Source organism: Furipterus horrens, unplaced genomic scaffold (assembly GCF_987537825.1).
Source record: "Furipterus horrens unplaced genomic scaffold, mFurHor1.1.pri manual_scaffold_3, whole genome shotgun sequence".
Taxonomy (NCBI): Eukaryota; Metazoa; Chordata; class Mammalia; order Chiroptera; family Furipteridae; genus Furipterus; species Furipterus horrens.
In genome coordinates this window covers 186682536-186697842 of record NW_028327173.1, presented here as the reverse complement: position 1 = coordinate 186697842, position 15307 = coordinate 186682536, and the positions used below count along the sequence as shown (strand labels likewise).

The 15307-nt window shown below is 46.5% G+C and overlaps 1 non-coding gene and 1 pseudogene across 1 annotated transcript; one reads left to right on the top strand and one right to left on the bottom strand.

Annotated features, from left to right (window-relative positions):
- Positions 1–2144: 2144 nt before the first annotated feature.
- LOC150016974 (small nucleolar RNA SNORA51) lies at positions 2145–2277 on the bottom strand. The gene has a single exon (XR_016510355.1). It is a non-coding gene; the product is annotated as a small nucleolar RNA SNORA51 (small nucleolar RNA).
- An 834-nt stretch (positions 2278–3111) lies between these two features.
- LOC150016973 (glyceraldehyde-3-phosphate dehydrogenase pseudogene) lies at positions 3112–3962 on the top strand (annotated as a pseudogene).
- Positions 3963–15307: the final 11345 nt, after the last annotated feature.

Genomic DNA, 15307 nt, shown 5'->3' with positions numbered 1-15307 from the left:
AGTTTCTTTAGAAATCTCAAGTACTGTCCAGATGGTGTGTCTCACAGATGTCGCCTCCCCCCTCCCACGCATATCACTCCCAGCCACAGCTGATCTCACTGCAGCCAGAGCATGTGAACCAGGATCTCTATTTTCCCTCCCTAATATTTAATGACAACATTAACCATGGGGCAGAATGTCAGGCACAGCAGAAGTGGCTGCTTGAGACCCAGCACACACAGAGAAGCTTCTTGGGAGACAGCATGTTGCTGGGAGTGTGTAGGGGTTATCAAGAAAAATTATAAATGAGTGAGAAAGCCAAAGACACAAGTTGGAAACAGAGGTGAAGACAGGAGCCAAACCAGGTGGCACCAATTTTCCTTCTCAACTCTGCCCTTTGGTTTAGATTCTTTATGACTCAATGAGAAGCAGAACCTACAGACCTGCGGGCAGCCTTTAGTGGGAGCCAGGGGCTTCCCCCTGCTTTCCTTATACTATACCCATCCCCATCCTTCACCCTACCTTTTTAAACAGAGCCCTCTTCAATCGTTCGGTGGGTCAATGATTTGATTTCAAAACAGGGGATACTAAGGTCTCTCAACCCCAACGGAATTAGGATATACATCAGGGCATCAAGCAAACCCAAACTCAAGGAGCCTTGACCTACCTATTCCCATTCTCCTGGGATTTTCAAATAGCACCAGGGCTCCCTCATCTCTGCTCCCCTTTATTCTTCTGATGGGGTCAGTGCTGAGTGTCTGCTCTGACGTCAACACCAGCTCTTGCTGCAGCGTGGGGCAGTGCATGTCTCCTTTGGGTTGCTTCCCACGGTCACTTCCCACACAAAGAGAGTGAGTAGACAAGGGATGCCACAGGCATGTAAGCTTTGGCTCTGGGGTAAATAGTTCATGGCTGTGGCTACTCTATGTCATACGGGGTTATGTTAGTCTCCTAAATTATAGGACCACTTACACAACTTGCAGTTCTAGTGCAAAATTTAAATGCTTGGCCTTATTAAAAAAAAAAAAAAAAGAGAGATCCAGTCAGAAACAAAGGATACACTGATTGAAATAAAGAACAATTTGCAGGGAAACAACAGTAGACTAGATGAAGCCAAGAATCAGATCAATGCCTTAGAACATTAGGAAGCAAAAAACAACCAATCAAAACAACAAGAAGAAAAAATAATCCAAGAAAATGAGGATAGTATAAGCAGCCTCTGGGACAACTTCAAGAGGTCCAACATTTGCATCATAGGGGTGCCAGAAGGAGAAGAAAAAGAGCAAGAAATTGGAAATTATTTGAAAAAATAGTGAAAGGAAACTTTCCTAATTTGGTGAAGGAAATAGACATTGCAAGTCCAGGAAGCACAGAGTCCCAAACAAGATGGATGCAAAGAGGCCCACTCCAAGACACATCATAATTAAAATGCCAAAGATTAAAGATAAAGAGAGAATCATAAAAGCAGCAGGAGAAAAGAAATTAGTTATCTATAGGGGAGTTCCCAAAAGGCTATCAGCTAATTTCTGAAAAGAAACTTTGCAGTCTAGAAGGGATTGACAAGAAATATTCAAAGCCATGAAAAGCAGGAACCTACAGCCAAGATTGGTCTACCCAACAAAGCTATCATTTAGAATGGAAGGGCAGATAAAGTGCTTCCCAGACAATAAAAAACTAAAGAAGTTCATCATCACTAAACCATTATTGTATGAAATGTTAAAGGGACTTATTTAAGAAAAAGAAGATAAAAACTATGAACAATAAAATGGCAAAAAATACATATCTATCAACAATTGAATCTAAAAAACAATCTAAGCAAACAAGATGAACAGAGACAGAATCATGGATATGGAGAGCATTTTGATGATTGCCAGATGGGAGGCAGTGTGGGGGAATGGGTGAAGAGGTGAGGGGATTAAGAAGTACAAATAGGTAGTTACAGAATAGCCATGGGGATGCAAGTACAGCATAGGAAATGGAGAAGCCAAAGAAGTTATATGCATGGATATGAACAATGGTGGGGGGATTCCCTAGGGGCCTGGGGGTGGAGAGAGGCAAAGGGGAAACATCAGAACAACTGTAATAGCATGATCGATAAAATACAATTTAAAAAATAAAAATAAAAGGTGTGCAGTGATATCACATTGTGGGTTTGTTTTTTTTCTCCATGTCCCCCCAATTCACAATACAGGCCAGGCAAAGGGCCTGGGCTGAGGTTTATATGGGATGGGTTTACTCTGCCTCTTCTCTCTGTACAGTCAGTGTGAAAACACAGCCTGTGGTAAGCACTGGGAGGCCCGCATTGTGGCTTTAAGTAACATTTCCCTAATGACTAGTGAGTGATGTTGAGCATATTTTCATGTTGCCTTCCTTATGTCTTCCTCGGAGAAATGGCTGTTCAGGTCCTTTGCCCACTTTTAAAATTGGGTTATTTTGTTTGATTTGCTGTTGAGTTGTAGGTCTTTATTATATCTTGGATATTTTGGCCTTCATCAGACATATGCTTTGCAAATGTTTTTTCGCATTCCAAAGGTTGTCTTTCACTTTGTTGATGGCTTCTTTGGCTGTATACAAGCTGGCTTTGGGCAGGAACAAGCAGGTGAAGCCACACAGCCCAGACTGGGCTTCTAGCCCTTAGGGGAAGGCAGCAGAGGTATGGGCACCAAGGCCAGGGAAACGGTGAGCCCTGGGGGCAACCTGGCTTGGCAGTGCCTTAGTGGTTTGGGTGCTCACTAAAAAGGCATTGGGCCTCTGTGCTGCGTGGTGGTCCACAGTGTCTCCTAGCCTGTGGCACTCACTCCATCACTGTGGACAGCAGGACCTGAAACCATGTTTACAATATGAGCAGTAGAGCAATGACTCAGAGAAATAAAACTACCCCTCAGCATACACAGTACAGTGTGGCAGACAACATGTAATTATCTGAAGGGTAACACTACCCTCAGAGCATGCGCAATAGAGCAACGTACACCACATGTGCCTGTTGAGGTTGTACAAAACATGTGGCTATTAGGACTGAGGAAAATAACATGTGCTTATTCAAATTAAGAAAAACCTGTTTAAGCTCTGCTCCTCCTGTTCAACAAACAGCCGCGTCTTCCTGCGCAGTGCCAGCCTCAACCCTGAGACACAATGGTGAAGGTCGGAGTGAACGGGTTTGGCTGTATTGGGCACCTGGACACCGGGCTGCTTCAATGCTGGCAAAGTGGACATTGTCGCTATCAATGACCCCTTCTTTGACCTCAACTATATGGTCTACATGTTCCAGTATGATTCTACTCATGGCAAGTTCAAAGGCACAGTCAAGGCTGATAACAGGAAGTTTGTCATTAATGGAAAGTTCATCGCCATCTTCCAGGAGCAAGATACCACCAATATCAAATGGAATGATGCTGGTACTGAATGTGTGGGGAGTCCACTGGCTAGTTCACTACCATGGAGAAGACTGGGGCTCACTTGAAGGGTGGATCCAAGGGGGTCGTCATCTCTGCCCCTTCTGTGGATGCCCCAATGTTTACGATGGGTGTGAACCATGACAAGTATGACAACTCCCTCAAGATTGTCAGCAATGCTTCTTGCACCACCAACTGCTTGGCCCCCTGGCCAAGGTCATCCATGACAGCTTTGGCATCATGGAGGAACTCATGACCACAGTCCATGCCATCACTGCCACCCAGAAGACCATGGATGGCTCCTCTGGGAAGCTGTGGCATGATGGCTGAGGGGCTGCCCTGAACATCATCCCTGCTTCTACTGGAGCTGCCAAGACTGTGGGAAAAGTCATCCCTGAGCTGAATGGTAAGCTCACTGCCATGACCTTCTGTGTCCCCACCCCCAATGTGTTGATTGTGGATTTGACCTGCCACCTGGAGAAAGCTGCCAAACACGATGACATCAAGAAGGTAGTGAAACAGGCATCACAGAGCCCCCTCAAGGGCATCCTGGGTTATACTGAGGACCAGGCTGTCTCCTGTGTCAAATAAAACTGTCACTTCTAGATTTTTCTTAAGACCTTGGTGCATGTTTCTGGAGAGCTATACTAGAATGTAGTATAAAATGATGACCACTTAAAACCAACATATAGTGAGCATTTTAAAGTTTAAGATCACAAAGATTTATAACTTCCATGTGCTTCATCACCTGAACAAGTAAGATGAACATGAACTTTGGAACAGTCATCTTGCATCATTAGCTAATGTGAATCCATGAGGAGTGAGCAGAGGGGATTAGTGGCCCCAGAGGATGCCCTGTTTGATGGCTTATTTGAGAGTGGCCTCCCCTCCCACCGCACCTCCCCGTGCTCCATTGGGGAGGAAATCTGAGCATGGCCCATCAGAGTTTGTGCCTAGAAAACCCAGCCTTTTAGATCTCTCCACAAATGGGAGAGAGTCTGACTCAAAGACCAGAGACAGTTAAACAACCATATGATCTGCCTGTCACAGTAGAGGACATGCCTGAGACAAATGTGGGGGTTGAATGCCCTGCTCTGAGGTGGTGGCCTCTTTCTCCCCAAAAGCACCAGTCTCATTCTGCTTAGGCTAACAGATAAGGAGTTTGCTCTGGGGCAAACGCAACCGCCTGCAGACCTGCTTACACCCCATGCTGAGGGTCCTGGGCCCACTGAGCCCTCAAGAGGGTTTCTGAGCCTCCTGAGCTGGGGCATCACAGCTGGGCATGTGTGAGGTTGGTTTGGGAGTGTGGATGGTGCTGTACATTCGGTCCCTGAAGCTAAGGCTAATGGGTGGGGAGGCAGGCAGACAGCTCTTCTCAACCTTCAGGCCTCAAGGAAAGCCGCTGTCTGCACAAAGAACCCTAGTGAAGGGTCTGGCGAAAGAGAAGGAAGTGCTAATAAAAAGCAGCAGCATCTAACCGCTGCCAAGGAAATGCTCTTGGGAAGTGTCTTCAAGGAAAGACTGGCTTGCGGCCAGATCCCTGGCTTTCAGAGTTGGCTGCCAAGACCTCGGTCCATTGGACGGTGTAAGTTCCCTCTACACAGTGACCGGAGAAAGTCACCAAGCTGCCCCACCCCATATTTGTAAACAGACCTCTATAGCTGTATATGAATTTAAAACAACTTATAAAGGAGTTTGCACACCTTTTCTAATTAAATTTAATGTGCGGATTCCCCACCCCCACCCCCCAACCCCTCACCATTTATCAAGAGATTCTATTTTTGCCCAGGTGTTCAAGGCAAAAATAATCTAGTGAGGGTAACTCCTGCTACACCTCACAGACTTAAAACATTACCAGGTCTCACATTGGGTGGGGCCTCCCGACAACAGGGGTCTTACGACTAGGGTCGGGTGCTGGGCTGTGTCCCCTCCAGGAGCACTTCTTTAGGAGCCTGGCCTAGCAGACTGCATGTGGAAGGAAGACCTTCTGGTGTCTGGGGGAAGGGAAAGAAGAATGGGAATTGTTCTTCAGTTTTTGCTTGGGATTAAGGAGGTGGAAGTGCTTAAGATCCTTTTAGGCAAGAACCAAGGCAGTTTGCAAGTGTGTGGTACTACCATTGATTTATTCAACATTTACTGATTGCTACATATTCCAGATCCTAAGAAAAGAAGGCAGGTGAGATTGTGGTCCCTGACTCAAGGCGTACTGTCTGGTGGGGGTCGCAAACAAGCCAAAAAGTCTTTATAAGACCCTGTGATACGTGCTCCAGTGAGGATGGGATAAAGCTCACAGGTAGTGCTGGCCCTGGGAGGGACAGAGACAGCTTCCTAGGGAGAAAGATGTCTAAGCTGAGGGCCAAGGGATGAGCAGAAGGCTGGGAGGAGGCTTATTTCTTTTTTCTTGCGTTATAGTCCACAGACAGGCAGGAGGTCCAGGCTAAGTAGATGGCCCCATGGCACAAGGCTGTCCGGAGTTCAGCTCCATTCTATCTTTCCCTGCCTTCTTCTATGGTGTTTTCCTTATTTGCATGATCAAAACTAACCCACCGGCACCATCTCTACATTCCAGGAGAAAGGAGGCTATGGAAGGCCAACCATTTCCTCTATGAGAGTTGCGTACATCACTTTTGCTTCCATTTCCTTGGCCAGAATTTAGTCAGATGGCCACTTCTGGCTGCTGTGAGAAACGCTCACAATAAAACGCCGGGACACAGGACTTCAGCAGCAAAGTGAGGTGTTTATTCACGAGTCTGCAGAATCGAGTGCACAGCCAGCCAGGGGCGTGTGCACCGAAGCAGCAAGAACCAACTGGTTTTATCCCTAACACAAAGTAGTCCCTCCCCATTTCTTCATTAATGGAATACTCTGGAGTTACAATCTAGCTCGATTGTCTAGGGGTAATAGGTAACAGGTGTGGGGTACTAAGTACCAGGTCTGTCACTAGCTCCCTTTGTTTTATTGTTGACTCAGAGACCAACCCCCTGATTCACAAGTCAATTACAGAATTGGTCTTAGCTGTAAATTATTTCCTACTGGTTTGAGAGTCAGCAGCTTCCTTGTTCCTGACACTGCCAACAAGGCTGGAGAATAGAGCCTCTGGCTAAGTAGCCATCTGTCAAGCTAAAACTACAAGGGGGAGAATGGACACTGGTGGACAATTATAAGGCTCTGTCACAGCAAGGAGAGAATGGTCTATGGAATAACATATACCAGAGTCAAGGGAAAAGACCAAAGAGAGTATGTACAATGGACTTGGGAGGGATATGCTATGCACTATACTAAGTACCTTATCTACATCATTTCATTTAAACCTCATACTCCTATAAGTAATGTGTTACCATTTTCATCTTACAGAAGAGAAAAGTGAAGGTCAAAGAGGTTAGGTGATTTTTTCAAGGTCACACAACTATAATGGTGAAGCCAAGATATTAATCTATGTCCACTCAGCTCCATACCTGCTGGTCTCTCCACAAGGCTCCACTTTCTCTCTGTAGAACCACCTAGAAGGTAGGCAAGGCTACGGGAGACTCCAGGAGTCACCAGCAGAATGGTGCCAACAGTGGGACACTGCAGGGAGTAAATGAAGACTAGGAGGCAGGGAGAGGATTGATAATATTTGGCAGGTGGATCCAAAAAGCCACATCTGATAAAGCCAACCATTTTTGAGTCTAAGAGAATCAAAGTTCAGATTTTGCTTTAAGACCAAATTATTTTTAGTAGTTGAATTCTAGATTCTCAGGATGCTCAGATGTGAGGATGATCTTGATCCCCAAATTGATCCACAGGATGGCTTTGAATGGTCATCCACAGACAGCTAGTCCAACCCCCACCAAAAGAAGGACCCCCTCCCACAGTGTGCCTTGATGGTTGCTCATCATTGCCACCTTGAATACTTTCAGGACTGGGAAGCTCACCACCTTCAGCTAGTGTCTCTGTCAGAAAACTCTGGGTACCCTGATTCCCTGCTCAATGGTCCAACAAAGAAAAAGATGGAGTCCACACAGGTGAAGAAGTTGGGGGAGGCCAGCTCTCTGCTGGTGTGTTTAATTCATCAATCCACCGATTGAAGAATTCAGGAAGACCAGAAGTCCATCCATGCAAGGCCAAGGTTGTGTGAGTCTCTGCACAGAGAATTTCTCTTCACTGTGCTTGGCCTAGGACCTCATGAAAAGGAGACCCTGGACTGTCTCTGACTGCTGACAGCATTTCTAACCTCCATGAGTGTTACCCTGTTTCCCTGAAAAATAAGACATCCCCCCCAAAATAAGACCTAGTGCAATTTTTTTCAAGCTTAGAAATATAAGGCCTCCCCTGAAAATAAGACCTAGCAGCAGTCATTGCTGCAGCTCCCCCCAAATTCTTAATGAACTCAGAGTTTGGCTGGTTATGCTGATGTTTGTGATGACATGACTACGGTATATTAATAAATGTTGATTTTTTTGTTCAGCAATAAATGTGAATTATTGTTCATGGAAAAATAAGACATCCCCTGGAAATAAGACCCAGCACGGCTTTAGGAGCAAAAATGAATATAAGACACTGTCTTATTTTGGGGGAGACACGGTAGGTATGTTCATTAATCCTTTCATCCCATAGCCTCACAGCCACAACCTTAAAGAAAAATCACTCTGAAATTTGCAATGGATTGGGTCTATGAATAATTCAGCATGTCTCACAACTCAGGGGAAGTATTTGGTTTCTGATGCTTTTATCCTACAGGAGACAGTAGATAGCATGTGGGGGGGGGTGCATATGCTCAGATTTGAATGGATAGGAGGGAAGGGGGAGGGAAGGAAAGATGAAAGGAAGGAGGACAGGGAGGGAGGGAGAGGAATGGGAAGGAAAGTTAGATACAGAATAATTTCCTGCTTCAAGCAGTCTTAGGTGCTCCCAGGGACTTTAGCTCATGCTGGGTAACAAGCTCTGGGGGAAGAGCTGTGGTCAGATTGATAGTGGGAGCTGCCTCGTGTGATAGCCACCCAGGCAGCTGCAGGAGAGTCAACAACTGAGTGTGGGGCTCAGGTAGGAACCCAGAATCAGTGTGCAAAGTGCTCACATAATGTTCAAGGCTAGAGGAACATACCCCCTACTCCCCTCCATGACCCCATCAGGGCTTGACATTGTCTCAGGATTAGAAGAGACAGAGACTTGGGTCCAAAGGCCAGATTCCAGTCCCAGTTCTACCTTTTGTGGCTGTGGGACCGTGGACGGGTCACTAGTGTGTGGTGTGAGGAGGGTAAGGACAAGGTAACAGTATCTGACCAGAGACCCTGTATCCTCTAACCCTATCCTATCACAGGGGGGGAATAAATGCAAACTCTTTATTTCCGAAGCTTATTTGTCCCAGTGGACCAAGCTGCCCTTTCTAAGAAACTCTTTCATGTAGGCTGAGACTTCATATAAGGAGCCTGTTTTTCTTCTCTTGAATCCACAAAACTATTTAATGAAAAGTGAGTCCCAGAAAAACATGTTAAGGAAAAGTGAGCAAGAATTCCTGTCCAAGATCCAGGCAGAGCAGGCCCAACCCACACACCTCATACTCACTCTGGGAGGGAAGTCCTGGGAGGGAGAAGGGCCCGAGGAAGCACCCTCCCTCCCCCCATGTAGGCCTAGAGTGGTCATCACTCCTGGCATCTTTCTATGCCTTAGGGCTAGGCAGGGTGGGATTTCAAGCTCCTCTCGAAGCCAGCACTCTCTGGCGTCTGTTTTTTCATCTTTAAAATGGAAACTATAAAAGCACCAGCCTCTGTTTCTTCATGAGGTGGCTGGTGAGTGGAGGAGGGTAAGCTGAGACAGTGGAGGCAAAAGTGTGCTATCAACAGCAAGGAGCCTCGCCACATGGCTGGGGCCATCGGTCCCTGTTACAGTAAGCTTCCACTGGCCTGGAGATGGACAGCAAGCACAGTGTCCTGGCTGCAGCAGCCCCCAGGAGGGGCACACAGTGTATGAAGTACAGCCCCTGCCTGCAAGCTGCTAAATGCTTGCTGGGAACAAAACATACTCCTGCAACACCCTGAGCAACAAGCGATGACAATCTGGAACAGGTTCAGCACTGTAGAGAGATGGTTGTATGTGCTTAGCATGCTTGTTTCAGAAGAGTCCCCATGGCCTCCTCCATCCAGGCACCTGGCATTATCCACAACTTGGTGGAGTCACCACAACACCCAGCCTGGCCCTTGACTCCACAGTCCCAAAAACCCTTCCAGAAACTGATCCACCTGGGGAGAGAGGTTCACGCCAGTCAGCCCCCAGTCCAGATGTCAATGCATTCTTCACAACAGAAACTCACGCTCAATTGCACAAAGCACACATCCTTCTGACCTGGCATAAATCCACTCAAGGGACACTGGGAGGAACCAGAAGCTTTCCTTGTAAAAAGAATGAGACCAGAGGGTACTGGTCAACCTCACGGGGCATCATCTATTGCTCCATCACAACTGCAGGGTGATTGCGTCCCATGCCCTTCTCATCCATCTCTTTCTCTCTGGGTGTCTTGGGAGCCCTGAATTCTCATTTGCATGGGAATAGTCAGCCACTCTCCTGACAGTCCTGTGCCTCTCCTTTTACTGTCCTGCATGAACCATTCTGCCAGGACAACACACCATTTAGATCACAGATGGTGTTCCCACATTGGTCATCGGTCTCCTTAGTAAGATTTACTGGGACCCAAATCTTCAAGATCTGCCCCACCTCATTCTCAGGCTTCCAGCCCCAGGGAGCAGTAGTTCTTTCTGTGATAGGCCAAGCTGTGGTCACTGTCTCAAGGACCAACTGTATCCTTCAGGACAGACTTCATCCTTCCAAACCAAGGAATTTACAGCGAACAATCTCGTAGGCCTTGATTCACAGCATTTTAAAACTCATAGCCCACCCACAAAGATTCAGTGAAGCTTTACTGCTATCTGTGGTTGATGACAAAAATGCTGGATTCTTCTTATTTTCAATTTAAGTTACATTAGAATATTGGATGTATTTTCAAACTCTGCTCTATCTGGTCCACATGCTGACACCCTACCCCCTCCCAGAAGAACGTACACTTCCAGTCCCGCTTTGTCACGCATCGCTGTTTGAGAGTCGCCCCTGCAAATGGACCTCCTCACTTGTGCTACGGTGACTCAGTTCCACAAGCATTAGGAGTGCCAGGCTCTGTGCTAACATTGCCTGCCTTGTTGTGGAGAGAGGCACAAAATTTAATAGTGACAGAGTTATGTTTTTTCTTATTCTGTTTTTGAATTCTGAGGGTGCATTAGGTTGAGAGGTGGCACCTCACTGAATATAGGAAGGTCACTTCAGCTACACGAGGCAGATAAGGACCCTGGGCAGGAAGCCAAGCGGTTGGGGAAGGGAGTGTGGCGCCCCCTGGCGGACCACCGGGTGCCTCCATGGGGGAGACGAGGAAAGCAAGCACCTGGCCGCCTCTCCGGAGCTCCGCCTCTGCAGTCTGTAGACACCAAGAGGCCAGATTCCTGCGAGGACCGCTTGTCGCAGTTTCCCTCACAAGGCAGACGAGAGCCTGGAATCTCACACTGATGGTGTCCCTTTCCTGTGGCGTTGGGAGCACTGCTGGAGCATTTCTGGACGTTTTTCTCATTGTTAATTATCCCGTGAATCCCCCGAGGTTTTGTCTCTGATCAACTCGGCTGGAAGGCAGAGCTGGCGCCAGCCCTACTTGCGATCTCAGGGAGACCCAACCTCAACCCCACACCCCTCTGCTCAGAGTGGGACAGGCCCAAATAGCTGGGCTTGGCCGTTCTTTGGCTCCTAGCAAGAGACGACTCATCTACAGGCAAATATCATTCAAGTCCTGGCTGTTGTCCCGCAAACCAAAAGGTCACTGGTTTGATTCCTAGTCATGCCTGAGTTGTGGGCCAGGCCTCTGGCCTGGGGCGTGCAAGAGGCAACCAATCAATGTTTCTCTTGCACATCAATGTTTCTCTCCCTTTCTTTCTCCCCTCCCTTCCCCTCTCTCTAAAATTAAATAAATAAAATCTTCAAAACAAACAAACAAACAAAAAAAACATTGCAAACATTTCAGCATCACTCTTTTCCTTAAGACCCTCCCATCAGGCTGTTGCCACCACAACGACCACTCACCAACCTTCAGGAAGCAGCTGGAGCCTGGGGAAGATGTTGTCTGGCTACTGCCACTGCTCCTCAACATCACTCACCCCAGTCCTCGCGGATTGCACATACATGCGCATGCACACGCGCACACACATGCCTCCATATCCACCCTCTGCACATTTTCTTCCCAGTAGCAGTGGATTGCCTGGGCAGTTATAGATCCACATTCTCCCCACCCACAACAGTGATTCAGCCAAGTGGTGGGCATATGACCTGAGCTGCAGGACCAATTTATTCCCTGGGATGAATACAGGGAACCTCAAGAAAGGAGTGCCCTCTTTCCTGTGAGGTGCCAAGCTGGGGCTGCCCATGGCCAGGTCCTCTCCCGATGTTCACAGTGGAACAGAGCAAGGTCAACACACAAAGAAAAGCTAAGATAAGCAGAGAGAGAGAGCCAGTAGTAGATTCCCCAGTTCTTGGGGTTAATATTAACCCATGGGGTTAAAATTCTATTGTATACATCTTCCTATTCAGTGATGTGTCTGATATTCAGGACAGCATCCCCAGAAACAGTGACAGGATGGACAGGTTGGTGTTTTTGGTTTCTTTTCTTTGGGGAGGCTCTGGGCTGCTGGGACTTTCCACCACCTCCACAGTGTTGCTTACACTATGTGGCACAGACTGCAGACAGCATATCAGCATCAATATTTACCTTTTTTCCTGGACAGTCAGCCAGACTACATTTCCCAGAATCTCTTGGAGTGGAATGTGGCCATGTGACTGAGTTTCAGCCAATTAAATGAGAACAAAGGTGCCCTGGGCCACTTCCAGGGACAATGAAGAGGGGAAAGAAATTTCTGATGGCTGAAGACTATGACCCCAGGGCAACCTTGGAAGCCTAGGTTGATGACAGAAGAGTGGCTGTCACATAGGTCCCTGAATGATGTAAAGGACTCTCTTCACAGTCAACCTGCACAAACAACCAGGGTTTTGACTCTTGTTCACTCTCCTATCCATGTCACTAGAACAGTGCTTGGCACCTACTACATAACCAACTTAAGACATCATTGAGTATAAGGCACACTATTATTTTATGTAACACTAAGAAATTAAAAATGCTGCCAATTAGACTATGACATCATGCTTTCACTCAGAATTTTTATTTTGCTGTCAGTCATTGAAGGAGCTCTTTTAGACTTGATTAATCACAGATTTTCATCTTAAATCACTCGTGTGCATAATGAAATGGGAAATAGAAGTGAAATAACTGGGGAATGGAGTCGCCAAAGGCCTGCAGAACAACATGCTCAAGTTGTGACTGTGATACATACCTCACCCATGACTCTCCATCTGTGAGAAAGTCACACTGCAGTGGACTAGCCAAATCTCCAGAGGAAGAACACTCTGGAAACTCTCAGTTACCAAGCAGCTGAGTCTACCTCCTAAGAACCTATAATAGAAAATATCTCCCCCTGTCTGGCTCTGCGCCCAACTCTGCAGACTCGTGAATAAACGCCTCGCTTTGCTGCTGAAAAAAAAAAAAAAAAAAAAAAAAAAAGAAAATATCTCAGTGGAGATTCTTGGGGCCTATAACATAGTGGAGTTAAATATATTTGTGGAAGGGAGGGAACTTATTTAAAAGATTCATAAATAATTTACATATTCATATATAATTATTTGCATATGCTAGAAAGAACATTGGCCTTGAACTCAAATACCTGATTCTCCACTTAGAAGCTGTGTGACATTGGGCAAATCCCTTAACCTCTATGGATTCCATTTATCTATAAATCAAGGAGAGGGATATTGTGAGAACAAAAAAGATAAATCAAAGTGAAAGCGTTGATATACAAGACTAAATAAATGAAGGCCTTTGTTTCCTTTCTTAAAGGAGAGAACAACTGGGAGATGCAACACCATAATGCAAAACCTCGGCAGCCCTCACAAAGCCATCCCTTTTCTCCAGTAGCTTCGGCTCCCTTTCCCACCGGAATTTGCAGGCCCAGCCCAGAGCATGCTGCCATCTGCTGGGAAGAAGGGAGAATAACACCAAAGCATTCCTTAACACTAGGCCAGACAGGAGCAACCTGGAAGGGGGGAAGCCTTGGGACCCAACTCCTCCTCAGCTGTGGTTCTTCTGCCGAGGCACACCCCCTACACACACACACCGTTGGCTAACAGTTTGTCAGAAAAATAAGATTTCAAGCAACTTTTCTTTTGAAAAGTGATAGGATATTATTTAGCCTTAAAAAAGGAAGGAAATTCTAATACATGCTACAACATGGGTGAACCTCGAGGACATTGTGTTAAGTGAAATAAGCCAGTCTCAAAAAGACAAACACAATTCTGCTTTTACGAGGTATCTGAAGTAGTCAAATTCACAGAAACAGAGAGTAGAATAGAGGCTGCCGGGGGTTGGGGGAGGGGAAACAGGGAGTTGTTTAATGGATATAGAATTTCAGTTTTGCAAGATCAAGTTTGGGAGTTTACTTGCACAATGATGTGACTATGCCTTACATTATTAAACAGTACACTTAAATGGTTAAAATGGTAAATTTTATATTATGTATATTTCACCATAATAAAACATTAATGTGATAAGGATAAGCACGTGGTAGATGCTTGACTTCATGATAGAATCCTGATAAATATTTGTTGACTGAAGATGGAAGGAAGTGATGCTGGCAGATGGTGTCAGACGCCAGGATAAATACGAGAATGGACATCTTTCCTTTCCCAGGAAAGCCTTCCAAGCCACCGTACTTAGTCAGTTACCTTGTGGTGATAAACCGGTTCCCTCTCCTATTCTCATCTCAGAACTAAAACTTTTTCTTTCTTTTTCTTTTTAAAATGTTTTCTTTTCACTTCATCTGATGACAGCATGGTATCAAATCCAGCCAGATCCAGAACGTTCTCCCAGAGAACTATATTTTTGATCAGCACGGGCAGTGGCAGTCCCGTTTCTATTGATTCCAGGTTTGCAAGTTCCCAGATCACAGAACTTCATAACTGGAAGGGCTCTGAGCAGCCTGGTGAGATTTAAGAGATTTATATTCTACTTTATAAAAAATATATGAATATATAAGGCATTTTAAATAATGACTTTGCCAAAGCCACAGAGCTGGAAAGTGGCAAAGCCAAGGCTTGACTTTCACCATCGGAGCCCGCCACCCCTCCCATCCCTCCACTCCCACTTTCCTCAAGCAGCAGGCAAAGTGTGGGGCAATTTACTTCCCTCAGCTTCTAGTCCACAAGGTCACTGCTCTGCAAAGAGAAAGTTTCTCCTTGTGGTCAGTGACCCTTGAGGCCCATCAGCCATGGGATAAGAGAGCAGCTAAGTCTGTTCACAGCAGGACTCTCAGCTCTGAGGCAGGAGTCAGATCCTTCAGGGGAAGCAAGATGGAGTGCAAAGGGCTCAGGAGCCGCAAAGGCACCACCAACCTGGCTCTGCAGCTGCTTGGATATCTCCCAGAGGCTCTGAGGTCAAGCCTATGAACAGCCCTGTCCCTCCGCAACTTCCCAGTCTGATTGTCCTTTCTCACCCAGAGGGACACAGAATGCCAGACTGTATGAAACAATTGCAGGTAGAATTCACCACAAGGGGATTTAGTTCACTCACCCACAAGCCCCTAGGATTCCTGGGCTCGGAGTGCTTCCTAAACTTTCCCCGGACATCTCTAACCCAGCAGAATAGAGAGGGGAGCTCGTTTCTGGGTCACAGGAGTTGGTTGCCATGAGTGGAAGCCCAAGTCTAGGGAAGTGGAGGGGAGGGGAGGGGAGGGGAGGAGAGGGGAGGTGAGGGGAAGGGAGGTTATGCAAAGAGCCAGGAACTGACTGAATCTGGAACCTTATGTCTCACCCATTCGCACCTG